At 42.5% G+C, this 14,383-nt stretch overlaps 1 protein-coding gene across 4 annotated transcripts in view; it reads left to right on the forward strand.

The window, feature by feature from the left end:
- Window positions 1–14,383, forward strand: part of TBXAS1 (thromboxane A synthase 1) — a 238,587-nt gene that overhangs the window by 43,522 nt on the left and 180,682 nt on the right. Inside the window, exon 1 of one of the 4 annotated variants that reach the window (XM_015867347.3) lies at window positions 2,233–2,323. The exons of the other annotated variants lie outside the window; for them this stretch is intronic. The gene's annotated coding sequence lies outside the window, so the exon portion shown is untranslated. Of the gene's footprint in view, window positions 1–2,232; window positions 2,324–14,383 lie in introns of those variants that run through there. 4 annotated transcript variants of the gene reach the window in all.

Here is a 14,383-nt window from a genome sequence, read left to right on the forward strand (position 1 = left end):
TTGAATGGGTCAGTCCCTTGTTCTGTTCCATCGATTTGATTGAGCTGTGCAGTTTTGTTTGGTTTTGTCTTGTTTTTTGTTTTTTTTTTTCTTCTAAGAGGAACAACATATATAACAGTGTGTTTGTGCATGGGCTTGTGCTTTCTTCCTTTCACCTCCCAACCACCGTGCTCACATGGATTCAGCATGGAGCCGACGCGCCATTGTGTCAGCTATCTGTCATGGAGCAGCATCTTCCTGATAAAACTGGGGCTCTGTTTGATGTGATTGCAGTGAAGTGGGCTTAGATTTGAACAAGAGATTTTTTGAAATCTATTTTAATGCAGATTTTAAAGCCTGCGAGGTAATGAGTCAATAAGACAGCTATTAACACTTCAGTCTTTTTGATACCCAGAAACTCAGAAAGAAACAGATGAGATCTGACTGCCATAGATTCGGCCATCCGTTTCTTGCTTGGGTTACATTCACCCTGTTTTATATGCTGAGGTTTAGAATTTGAGTAGTTCCAGATTTTTGCAAATCTGAGGTTGTTACGTGAAAGGCTCTTTAGGTGTGCTGAGGTGTGCACAGAGATATCTCTACTGCATCCTTCCTCTATTTCCACATTTCTATTTCTGTGATAATGTCCATCTTTCAAGGTAATCATACAGTATCTTTTACTGACCTTAAAAAATACATTTTAGGAGTGCCTGCTCATGACTGTGTCCTTGTGATTTTTATTGATCACAGCAGGCTCAAATAATGAGCCTCAGATTCTGTTGTTATGCAAGTCATGGAAGCAATGTGTCCAATTCTTTAAAATAAAAACAAAACAAAAACGTGATTGTGTATTTTTGAAAGGAATTTTCTCTCTGTTTATGAAGTGTTGGGATAAATGACACATACATTAGATTTTCTATTTATTTTGCTTGCCCCTCTAAAGGTATGATCTTAGTTACGCTTATTGAGAGTCTCCTGTGTACAAACATGGGATACTACTGAATGTACTAAAGCATGCCTAGCATTCACATGTTTACTATTCCTATATGTTCAGACTGAGTAATAACACATGACGGTGCAGATAATTAAGGGTTCATGCCGTACACATGAAGCAGAATCAAGCAGACAATTTTGTCTCAACCATGTGAGAGCTGTGTCTCTGCTCTTCAAATTACAGCTGCCGAGGGCTCAGGTAATATAATACATGGAACAAAGAGGGCTCAACCACAGCTAAGTTTCAGTTCTGCCTCATCAGGTGCAGGCCAGGCCCACAACAGCCTGCTGCTTGTTGGCCTGGCGCTCCTCTGAGCCAATGTACGTGTCCATCTGCCCCACGGTGGGACACCACCTGCCCTCCACTCTGCAAGTAGGCCTGAGCCTACTTTCTTTATTGCACACCTGATGTTTACATTTCCAGTAAGTGGGGACAGTATGTTGTGGGGTATGGAGTCCCTGGGTTACTTTTTTAGATATATTTTTTAATATAAGACCAGGAATATTTGTTTTGTTTAAAGGTTTTATACAGTGGGAGTTGTTATGCGTATTAACCGAGTACAGAAGTGCCTTTTTGCTGCTGGAACAAAAGCAAGGCCCTGGCAAGGTGGAGAAGCCTGAGCAGCTAACATGGGTGCTGTAATTGCTGCATACTTCCTGAGCTGACAGCCAGCCTTGCTTAAGCCCTAAATCACCTTTGAAAACAAACAAACCACCACAGGCTTAAAGACTGCAACATGCCTTTCCACCAGCCACAACTTGCTAAAGGAACAATGGGAACAACGCGGTCTCAGGGGCTGGCTGCTGCCCTGCTGTTTCAACAGGGCCCCTGAGTCATCACCCACTGCTTCCACAGCTGGCTGCAGGTAAGCATGGGGTGCAGCTGCCAAACACCAGCAGCTACCACTGCCAAAAACTCCTCCTAACCCAATCATGAGTGCTTCAGGTAGCTCAGTTCCCAAATGTCCCACCACTGGATACTGCTTGTTTCAGATTCAATATGATAACTGTTCTCCTCGCCATGATCTGTCAGGAGAGAAAAATGATAATCCAAACTTAATTTGCAGGATTTTTAGGCCCACAGGTGGCCTGCCCATAGTAGCAAGTTCATTTTATGTTGCTAATGGGGTAATTAATCCCACCTGTCTGTGCCTCTCAACGTGGTAAACCAGGGCAGTCTGGCTGCTGAAGGGTGTGTGGTGGTCTATGGATGCTCCAGTTTTGAGGAAAAATGAGTTGTTTCCCAGCTCATGCTGGAGAGTAGACTTGTTTAGAGGCTCTTCAATCAGTGAGTCTTTAGAAAATACCCTGCGTGTTGGTGAATCTATTTGGATGCAGTCACTTTGAAAGGGTAAGTTTTGCATTTTTTTTCCCCCACTTTCTTAGATATTTCAGTTTATTGTCATTTACCATCCTACCCAACCGCTCATGTGTCCACATGCACTATTTTCTCTGTCAAGACGGTTTCAGAAGATCTTGCAGTGATTTTGTGCTGCAGTAAGAAAATTCAAAATGGGAATTATGATGTAGTCTTGCATCTCTGTGCTTGCTGACTTTAATAGGCAGTGTAGATGGAACGCTACATGCTTAATGAAACTGCATAGTAAAATAAAAGCCAAGCTCTTGATCCTAAGGAAATCTTTCAATTCAGGAAGGCCTACTGGTGTCTGAAGCTATTTCTCTAATTGTTACCTCACTTGATATCTCTGCTTAGGCTCCCATTTAAAGAGGGAATGTATCTGTCTGTGCAGGTAAGTTGTGGGCAATTTTAGCTGAAGCTGCCTTGTTGCTGTCTTCAGTTGTGTGGATGCATTGATGTGGGAAGGGCCTGTTCTGTGTATTTGTTACTGATTTGTATTGGGAGCACAAATCCCTCCCTGATAGAAGAGTATGGAAATAGCCCCTCTTCCACGGGTAGCTAACAATTAGAGTGATAGTTAATCACTTGTTTATTTATAGACCAGAATGAGCTGTGCAGCCATCTAGTCTGACTTCCTGTGTATTCAATGTGTGCTTTCCTTCAGACCTGCTGGGGGGAAGTCCTGTTGTTGGGTTTCACGTGTGGTGTGACTTAAAAAAACAAACAAAAATTCACCCTCCCCCCCCCCCCCCCCCCCCAATTAAGGCAGTCTTCTGAAAAAAAATAGGAGTCCGCCAGCTCCTGTCAGTTGCTTTAATCTCCACATGCCCCCACCCCAAGACATGTAATCTTAATTCAGTGTTGAGTTTCTGCACTGCCCTATGTAAGTCACTTCAGGCAACAGCTAAGGCCCTTCTCAGCTTTCTATTAAATATGCTTTGCTAACTGAGCTTCCTAAGATTTCTGACGTAGAGATTGTTTTGTTTTGGTTTTTTTATCCTTCTATTTTCTTCTGCAAACATCCTTTGGACTTTGTCTACTACTCCTGTACCTCCCATGCAGTGATGGGCCAAGGCTGTGTAACAGTCGGGCAGCTGCCTAACCTGCACTCCACATGCTGCTTCTTTCCTCTCTTTGGAAACCCCCATTATCACAGAATCATAGAATGGCTTGGGTTGAAGGGACATCAAAACCCTCCCAGTCCCAGCGTCATGCCATGTGCAGGTCTGCCGCTCACCAGGTCAGGCTACCCAGGGCCCCATCCAACCTGATCTTGTGTAGGGCACCCACAGCTTCTCTGGGCAGCCTGTGCCAATGCCTCACCACCCTCTGACTGAAAAATTTCTCCCCGACATCTAACTTAAACCTCTCTCTTTTACTTTGAAGTCATCTCCCCTTGTCCTGTCATTATCAGATCATGTAAAAAGTTGGTCCTGCTCCTGTCTGTAAGCTCTCTTCTAGTACTAGAAGGACGCAACGAGGTCTCCCTGGAGCATTCACTTCTTCAGCTGAACAGTCACAGCTTTAAGAGAGGTGCTCCACCCCTCTGATGGCCCTCCTCCAGACCCATCTAACACCTCCAAATCTATCTTGCGTTGAGGCTTGGATGCAGTGATGCAGGTGCGCTCTCATGAGGACAGAGAAGAGGGGGTTTATGTTGGTGCTCCTAGCACTGCCAGCTCTGTTCCCAGCTCTAATCAAAGTAGTGATCTCGAATGTGTCTACGGCGTTGCCAAGTGAAGATTTCCATGCTGGAGATATGATGTAGTTTCTGGTTCCTAGATGCATCACTAAGCTGCCAGATGATTTCATTTCCCTCTTCTGTAACTGCAACCCGTCCTTTTTGCTCTGTGTTATCCTATCAATCTTTGTGTCAGTGTTAGCTTTGCCAGGAGGGAGCTTAGTGACTGAGATGACCTCATGGCTTGCTGCTGCCAAAAGGGATATTCCCCTTCCCACCACCCTCCTGCAGGTGCAGACTTACATGCACCCAATCCTTCAGTGGACCTGACTGGCTACTTACATGGGCACCCTTTGCTCTCCTGGATACATCACCACCAGCAAAAGAATTCCATTTCTGCTAGGTTCATTTGTAGGTCTAGTGGTTACATCAGCTCTGGCAAAGATCAGATGAACACAGGAAAAGGAAAAATATAGGAACATAGGAAAAACAAGAGGGGATCTGTGGAGATGGGTACTAGGGGTTGGAAACCATGTCTGTCTTTCAGTAACAGTGGGTTCTCATGTTGTCTCAACTACTTCCTACAACCGTACTATAATAGGTGGTCTTCTGGCTGGGTTATTCCTCTGGATGGCAGAGAGACTTGTGAACATGTTCCTTAGCACAGAAAATTTAGGGTCAGTTTTATAATAGTTGCAACTCCTGTTTCCTTTTATTAGTGAATGGGAAACTATTCCTGAAATTTCTGCTGCCAGGGGATCTGCTGATAAATGCCTTGTGGTTACCAGGTATGTTCTGTGGCCAAGAACTATATCAGCTTTTAATTTGTCTAATCTGGTATCAGCTTGGTTCTCTACATAGTGTGAGGTCTTTCAGGCAAGATGCTATGTCATGTACATGTACTAGCACATTAGATTAGCCCGAGTAGATGCCATTGGAAGACTTATTTTTATCAAATATACCTCTGTCCCCATCCCCCTTCTTGCACCCCCCAATGCTATCCAAAATAAGAGGCTTGCCTGGTAATACTGAAAAGCATTAATTACATTTTTAGTCTCTCCTCTAATTCCTTATTGATGGCATCCCAAATTGATAGTTCCATTATTTTATCCAGGGATGTTGTCAAGTTAATTGACTTAATACCTCCGCTTTTCTCTCGTCCCTTTGCATTTTGGGATTATGCTGGCAATCCTTCAAATGCTCTGAGTTGTGTCAGTGTTCCAGGGGATGTTAAATTCAATATTGTGAGTGTAGAAAGCATCTTAGCCATTTTGTTAGGTGTATATTATGTTCACCTCCAGCAGCATTCTAACTTTGCTATTGCATCAGTTTAAAAAATGCTTTTTCAAAACGTTGTTCGTTCAAATACAGATAACTGTGGCTGCAGAAGTGAAACCAATCAATTTTATCAACCACTTCAGGTAGGCAGCCACCTGCTTCCTCCCTCGCATACTTCCATTTTCCTCTTTCTTCTTCCAAGAGTCCTTGAAGTTTGTTGTCTTTTTCTATACTCTCTTGAGAATGGAAAGACATTACACCAACTCACAGGTCCCTAAGCTATTGTGGTGGCACTGGGTAGGTTCTGGACCTTGGCATGGTTGTTAAGTAAAAGGATTGTGAAGGAGTAGGTACTGCAGCAGAGATCCAAAGAGTAGAAGAGAATGAAGCTAGCAGTAATTGGTGATTTGTAGTATAGAAAATCTTCAGCATTTCATGTTCAGGTTTCCTTGATATTAAGCAGGGCAGCTTCCCATTCTGAAGGGTGTGACAGCTGAGTGTCACATCAGCCCGCTTCTGTTGCAGATGCCCCTTCAAGCAGTAGGTGCTCGTGAAAGATAGATGCTCCATGTGAGTGAAAGCATGACACGTGGAACTCCATGTGGAAAACAAACAGCAGGCAAGACACACAAATCTATTAAATACTCATTTTGTTCTCTGAGAACTTGAGCAGACATGGTGAGTGGGGGTGTATATGGATGTATGCATTAATAGGAGATTAGGGCTTCCTGAAGTTTTCAAAAGTAGCCCAGCTTGAGTTATGCACTATGCAACTATACTGGGAATAGCTAAATAAAACAGCCATTATGCAGTATGGTGTGCCATCATGAGAATGCATTATCTTTCCCAGGCCTTTACGTTGCAGCCACTTTTTGACTTAACCCTTTAGAGACTTGTTAGTGTCAAAGCTTTTCTTCAGCGCTCTAGTAGTGGCCAGCGAGGGTCACTTTTCTCCTGTTTACCAGGTTTGGCATGGTGGAATGTTGTATATGGCTCCATTTCACTTGTTTTGAGTGGATTGTGCCAATACTTTCTTCTCAGTGCCTTTTTCATGTTCTTCCAATTCAAAGTTTTTAACCCACTGCTTTTGTTTTGCTGTGATTGGATCTTCTAGCTTAGTTTTGCACAGGAGAAGCATCGAACTCAAACTTCCCAGCAACAATTGAAGGCATTTGTCTCCAGGCCTCTAGCTTTGTGTTTATTGTTAGCTCACTGGAGAGAAACTAAAGCTGGAAGTAACGATGCAGGTCTGTAATTAGCCTTTAAAAAAGAAATAAAAAACAAAAAACAGTGTTAAGAAATCAGAAAGCCAATGGTAACAATTACCGAACATATCCTGGTACATGAGTCTCTTCCTTATTTGCACTGTGGCTTGAGGTGATGTTGAGGATCCTGCATCCTGTGTTCTGTATGTAACTTCCAAAACTTTGCCTTTCCTTTCTCTTTCTTTCTGCCAGGTTTGTATCGAAACTTGCTTTTAGGCTTTTCTGTTGTAGATCTCATTTCTGCTGTTGGTCCTGTTATTTTTATCAACTTCTTAACCTTTTTTAAAGCCTCTTGTTTGTTTGTTCCACCTCTTGAAATTATCACTGATCTGCACCCAAGCTCTTGTGGAGAGGGTGAAGCAAACTGGTTTCTGTAGGCTTCAGCTGTACTCCTGTCTCTCCTGCTCACTGTAATGACTCGCTATTGTAACCTCCCTGTGGAGTTTTAGACTGTGTTGGTAGTTATAAAGTAATCGGCTGATAGTATGCAGACTTTCCTCCCTGTCACGGGACATTGTATCGGTGATTTATTTATCATGTTCACTTTAGAGGGAGCTAGGATCTTTGTCAGTGATCAGGGCTTTGCTGTGCAGTGTAATGGGGAAGATGGTCACCATCTCAGCAAGTTTGCTGTCGATGTGTTGAAGACTTTAACTATCGTGTGCCAGGAATGTTAGAGACTGTTCAAATGACAGAGGGTGAGCTGGGACAGAAGTGCAATAGTGCGGCCTTTGAGAAGTGCTGGGCAGCTCAGTAATGGATTCATATGGTATATTACTTGCAGCAGCACATCAGGTATTAAAGACCCAAGAGTCAAGGAAGCAGGCAATAGCAGCGGACTTTCTTTAGATAGCAGAGAGCAGTGGTTATGCATAGCATTCACCAGCTTGCCGGATAAACAATTGAAGAAGGAACATGACTGATATAACAGCTTCATTAAAATTAGCTCTTCCTGTCATGTGCTCAGCTGCTTCATGGAAAAAAGGACTGCTGCTGTGTGGGTTATGGGTGATCCAGACAAGCAGACCACAGAGTGAGCTGTCACATGCTGTGACACCCAGCAATGCAAATCAGCTCTGTTCCAGGAAAGCCTTTCATGTCAACCTGTACATGAAAATTATTTGACTCGAACAACGGTTTCCTTATAAATTTAAGTGAATTATTTGTAAGAATTGCAGTTTGTTTGTGTCATGGAAGGATGGTTGGAATGGGCTTCAGAGCGCAGTCAGAAGATGAGATAATGTGCAACAAGAATTATTTGAATAACTACCAGGCTAGAGAGGAACATGTCAGCTTATAAAGTACACTTCTGTCTGAATAGCCCAACCGGCTGTTTTACAAGTAACACACAATACAGCTGCATTTTTCAGTGATTAAAGAAGGAAAATACCTTTCAATCTATTCTGCACTGGGCTTAACACTTTGTGCATACCTACTGTTATTCCTGCCAGTAGTCAGTTGCTCAGTCCCCTTGTTGTTCAGATGGGTGATTCAAAGCTCTGGGAAACCCCACACGCTTTTGTTTTGTGTTTAATCTGAATGGCACTTGGGAGCAATGCTTGAGTCTATTTTATTTATTTATTTATTTTTTAAGGCAGATTTTGAGTTCAGAGCATCTCCTTGAAGTTTGCTTCTTGTGATCCTTTCATCCAGTGTGTTTGAAATTCTGCTTTTCCTTTGGCTGCCTTTGGCATCAATTCAACTAACTACCTTCTGTTTTGTAGTAGTTATCAGCCTTGGCTAGTGGCCCACAATAGCTTATTCAAGCTGGGGGTGGTGACTGCCTGCTCAAGCACCCTGAAAGTTGATTAAAATAGTTTCTCGGCTCTTCCTGTCACATGCATACTCTTGCTAAAGGGTCTTCTGCTATTGCTGAGGTAGGGAATAAAATTTATGCATACGCCTTGTCTCTATTTGCATTATCTCTTACATGATGAATTCATGCTATGAAAAGGAATGATCTAGTGCTCCTTCCGTGTCAACTCCTACCAGCCCGTGGATATCTCCTGGAGATGTAAGGTGCAAAGAAGAGGCTGGATTTATTTATTTGTATTTCTGCAAGGCTTTGAACCCAGCTTCTAAACTTCCCATATGCGGAGGCCCAAGGGAGGAAGGATCACCTCTTCCTTCCCTCAGAAATTAATGATACTGTTCCTTGGTGACCACAGAGGTTTGCAGTTTTTCACTAGAGGAGCTCCAGACACCCTTCAGTTTAATTCTAGTGGTGTTATGCAGGAGAATATTATGCTCTGCACATGCGTTTTGTAGATATGTGAGTGGTAGCTTCTGTCACTTAAGTCTGGTACTTTGCTGCCAGCTCCAGCACTATTTCATGATGTAGCAGATTGTCGTTTGTTCCCTGAAGCATTCCCACTTCCAGTGGGTCCTTCTATGCTACTTAATGTGTCTGCTTCAACCACCTGCCAGGCTGTGGGATCACTCCTCCAGAGGTGTTTGTGCCTCTTGTATCTGCACAATGTGGAAATGGAGGAGGGAAAGAAGTGTAATGTAATCATTGTGATGTCTTTGTTATTGGGAATAAAGGAAAAGGAGAGGAACAGAGGAGTGAAAGTTGGAGCAAGAACAAAAAATCAGAGGCAACCCTTCTCCTTGTGACATCAGAGTACTCCTGGTTCACAAGTCATGGGTAGCAGGCAGGCTCCAGTATTCATTTCAATTTTATATTAGACTGTCTGGTAATGTACAGTGTTATAGCATCTTTCCTGCAATTAAGGGTCAGACAGTGTTGTCATTGTCAGCCCCTAGTATAATAGATTATAACTTGCATAAAATAACTAGCTATGAGCTGAGACTTTTATGTGAGCTCTTGGTCTGAACCAGCACTTTCTTTATTTCTAATCTGGCATACTTAATTACAGGCGGGTCTGAGAGCAACACAAATTAAGGTTGTGTGATGCTCCCATTATACAACTCTATTTTCAACTGCCTATTGCTCTATCAAACTTTAACCAGCTGGGCTTGAAGTTTTCCAGGGCTGGTATTCGACATTGGAAAAATTATTGGAAAAAAAAAACCAAACAGATAAAAGGAGCTCCATGATTTCTGAGACAAAGGCTAAAAAGCAATGTTGTTTTTACTTGCTTCATTTTTAGTACTGTGTATTATTTATACTATTTAGAAGTGATACTTGATTTTTATATTAGTTCTCCTATGCTTTAACAGAGGTATTCGATATCTGGTGGTAGGAGGTGGTTTGTGTCAGTGGTTATACCTTTCCCTTTCTCTTGTAAGTCTGAATCAGCTGTAATCCTTCCAAAGTTTGCTGTTAGCACCCATTCATTGGAATTGCTTTTGTATGTATATATAACTTGAAGTTAATATTCCTGGCTCTGTCTTTGCTAAGCGTATTCCCACCCTCTGGGAAGCCAGTGCCTGTGTGCAGCTCGGTTTGCTCCAACTGCAGAACCCAAAATGCTTTCTGTAGCTGGTCCCTTGTGTGATAGCATCAGTGAGGTTTGGGCACAAGGCAGGGAGCCTTGCACCTCTCCACCAGCCCTTTTCCTCTTGGATTGACCTCCAGCTGCATGCAACACATCTGGGCAGGAGGGAACGCTAGAGTCATGGGAATGTTGGTGCGATGAGAAGGAAGGGGACTTGTTCAAGTGGTCTGACGAGAATGGATTTAAAGATGGAGGAAGTGGGATGAGGGGTCACATGGAGGACGGTCAGTGAATGAGATGGGCAGAGATGGATTGGGGAACTCTTCCCTTTTGTTTCACTTTCTCCCTGAGGAAGTACTGGAGAGTCCTTCTGCCTCACAGCTCCCTTGCGTGAAAGACAACCTGCTTCTTCTGTTAGCTCATCTGGCACAGGGCTCTGCTGTGGGCCCAGGGTCTACTGATGACCCCTGGGGATGCAAAGTGATGCAACATGATGGTTTTTTAATGAGCTCTTTAAAAAGCTGAAAACTTGCACAGAGAAAGTTGCATTAAAGGCATATTAGTGAGTGAGATTGTAAAGTCAAGCACATGAAAGTTAGGAAATGCCAGAGTGAAGTTGGGCTGTGGAGCATTAATTCAGGTACTCTGTACATTTTGAAATGATCTCTGGCTCTCTGATCATATCCACTTCTGGTCAGCATGTCTGCAATGTTCCATGCACTGAATGAATGGTGCCCCCCTGACGTTAATTTGAATAAGTAAATAATAATAATAAAACTGATTCACTTGCAGGCCCTGGTAGGTGAAAACTTTAAGACAAGCCAGCAGTATGCACTTGCAACCTGGTAGGCTGACTACATCCTGGGTTGTATCAGAAGGGGGGTGGCAGCAGGGTGAGGGAGGGGATTGTCACCCTCTGCTCTGCCCTTATGAGGCCCCATCTGGAGTACTTTGTCCAGGCCTGGGGCTTCCAGTACAGGAAGGATGTGGAGCTCTTGGAGTGGGTGCAGAGGAGGGCCACAAAGATGCTCAGAGGGTTGGAGCACCTCTCCTGTGAAGATAGGCTGTGAGAGCTGGACTCATTCAGCCTGGTGAAGAGAAGGCTGTGGGGAGATTTCATTGTGGCCTTCCAATATTTAAAGGAAGATTATAAATAGGAGGGGAAATCAACTTTTTACATGGGTAGACAGTGATAGGACTAGAGGAAATGGTGTTAAACTAAAGAAGGGGAGATTTAGATTAGGTATCAGGGAAGTTTTTCACAGAGAGTGATGAGGCATTGGCATAGGCTGCCTAGACAGGCTGTGAATGCCCCATCACTGCAGGTGTTCAAGGCCAAGCTGGATGGAGCCCTGGGCAGCCAGATCTAGTATTTGATCTGGTGACTGGCAACACTTCTGCAATTGGAGTTGCATCATGAGGATGTGAACTTGCATAACAGTTAGCAAGGCTAATTAAGCTGAAACTTCTTGTCTTTTTACTTATGTAAGTAAGACGTCTACTTACAAAATTAAGATATGTATTCACGTGGGGAGGGAGGAAAAACTTTATAAAATTTTGCTCATTTCTGAGAATCAAGTTTTTAACAACATTCCTGTTTATGTAGGCCTCATTCTTCCTGACTGAAGCAAGAGCACTCATTGCCTTGAGACTGTACTATTCTCATGCAAGCATCACAATATCTGTGTGAAAAAAGGTTGGGAAGAGGAAATTGGTGTTCCATTTCAGGGAGCAAAAGGAAGGCCAGTTTTGTGGTTAAGGCATTGGGCTTAGTGAGGTCTCAGCTCAGCTATCAGTTCTGACCCAGGCTTCCTGTAGATATTTGCTGTGGTCCCCCATGTGCATTAAACCCCAGATCTGTTGTGGACACTCTTCCATCATGTCCTCACAGGATGGAGGTCCCACCTCCTTTACCAGGGATACTGTAGAGATGTAAGGATGAAACTTCAACTGCTTCAACTGTTGACCTCCATCATTTTGTTTAAAAATGTTGTGCCCACAATGAAGGGGTAAGACTATGAATTTATGACTTGTTCATTTGCTCTTTATTTGGAAAAGTTAATGCCCAGTGTGAAGGGGCTGCACTCTGAGAAGTATGAAATATTGTCATTGGCCTGCTGTACAGACCATCTGCCTCTCCCTGGGCTTTTCTAGAGCATGGTAAAGTGTGTTACTTTTCTGCATGGTCTTTTATTTTTTTTTGTAATTTAATTGGCCTTGATTCACTTCTATGCTATTTATTTATTTATTTAAAATCAAAACAACTTTAAACACACTGTGACAACTTGCAGCCTTATTACATTTAGTCCCTTGAGCCTATCAGGTCTCTTATGATAAGAGTAACTAAAAGAATTGTTCAGCAGACCAGAACAGTATGGATTAAAAAAGGATTGTTAGCAGATAGATGAAGGATAAATGCAATACTGGGCATATAATTTGGCCTTTCCTGCACGTTATTTCATTAAAGCATCTGCTAATGCACCAGGAATGATAATCCTATGCTCATTTTTGTTTCACAGCTGGAAAACATCTGCCCCTGTAGAGGCAGATGGTGAAAGTGTGTGTAATGTCTGTCCTATTCTTGTGCAATTATGTCAAAATCCCATCATTGGGAGTGCAGGCAAGTGATTAAGAAGAGCAGGCATCATGTGGAAGTTCTTATTATCTCTAGAACCAGTGTTACAGCCCCACAAATTCATAAAAGTGTCATTTTTTTGCAATTGAAAGTGAAAATGCAGTACTCAGCTTTATCCAAGCTGGCTAAAGACTCTTCTGAAGCTTACCTTTAGAATATATTGAAACTTCACTTGTGAGTTATTTATTTATAGGAGCAGCAGTTGTTTTCTCCTCTGAGTACTCTACACATCCAGATATATTTCCTTTCAGCAAAATTCTTCATTTTCACTAGAGCAACTGCTGGGTAACAGCAAAGGGCAATTTGGTAGCCTTTGACCAAGGTTAGTGGAACAGGTTATAAGGAAGAGTTAATTCCCCCAGTCTTACATCTTCTGCTTCAGTGTTTAAGTCTTGTGGGGATGGATAGCTGACTTTTTAAAATTTGGTTTTATTTTTCCTGTGAGTTCAGTTGCTGGAGGTGATAGCAAGAGGTGGTATCCACATTGGCTGCAGTGCGCACTGGAATACTCACTTTCTTTGTGAGTTCTCTTTGTGTTCCTCTGTTGGGACTGAATAATGCTTTCCTATATTGCTTGTCCTCAGCATGAGATGAGAGTAAAGACTTGTCTGATGGCAGTTCTCCAGTGATCTTGATGCAGTATCCATAATGCAGAAATTCCCAGAGAGGGCTAAGAGCAGAAACTCTGACTCTATCGCCAGCCCAGGGATGATATCAGTGTCTTGGTGAGACTGTACTTTCTAGGCAGGGCTCCAAGGAAGGCTTATATATTTTATGAGCCGTCATTGTAATGTTTGGGAGGCTACCATACTATTTTGTGTGTTATCACTACTTTGAGCAAAGCTACACCCTAGTGTTAAGTGGGATCTAGTGCTGGGTATACACTAACAGAGGCAAATAGGTGAAAAATGCATGATTATCTCTTACTAGGCAGGTATGATTTTCATTATTTCAACAAAATACTTTGTTTTCCCACCCACTCTTCCAAAATAACACATCTCCTAGCTCCCAACAATAAGATTAAAAAAACATCACTTTCCCCCCCCTCCTCTCTGTGTGTCCTAGTTTATAGCTTGCAGATATTATTAGGTTTTGCGTTACTTAGATGTAGAAGGAATGACGCATTTTCTATTGAGAGAGAGATTTGGGGTGCTTTCAATGATATGTTGAACTCTGATGCAGATTTGGCAACTCATGAATGATTTCTGCTGTACAAATTGATTGCACTTAATGGTAGATTGTGTAATACTTTTTCTTGCAGTATTGATCAATACTGGACTGCTGGAGCAGATAGCTTGTTCTGTCACACATATTCTTCACAACCTGTAATAATTATCTGTTTGTTTTAATCCCTTCTCTTTATTTTTTACATGATGTCTTGTGGAAGAAAGTTTGTGTTTCATGTAGCTTAAGTCACCCTTTCTGGTCTACAGGAATGTATTTGGCATGCTGACTTTCTCTTAACAGTTATGTTTAATCTACGCAGAAGGCATCCAGCTCTGTGAAGCCATTTGAATATCTTTAAAGAGTTATTGAGTGGTTTATTGATCCACTTCATTACTGCTGTTCCTCTGGTTTCTTTTGATATGTTGTCACTTTGTTCAAAATATAATGCTAGGGTTTTAAATGAATAGTTGTGCAGGAAGCCCTACATATGTAAATATTATGGTATATTTCTTCTTTGAGTGAGAATGTGCTGGGTTGTCCAGTCAATATTGCTGCCACCTGAATCTTATCCTGGATTGACCCCTCCCTTTACACATGGACTCCTCAATGTTGTCATCTTTACAA

This window comes from Coturnix japonica, chromosome 1 (assembly GCF_054131305.1).
Source record: "Coturnix japonica strain WE chromosome 1, WE-NBRP24, whole genome shotgun sequence".
NCBI classification, from domain to species: Eukaryota; Metazoa; Chordata; class Aves; order Galliformes; family Phasianidae; genus Coturnix; species Coturnix japonica.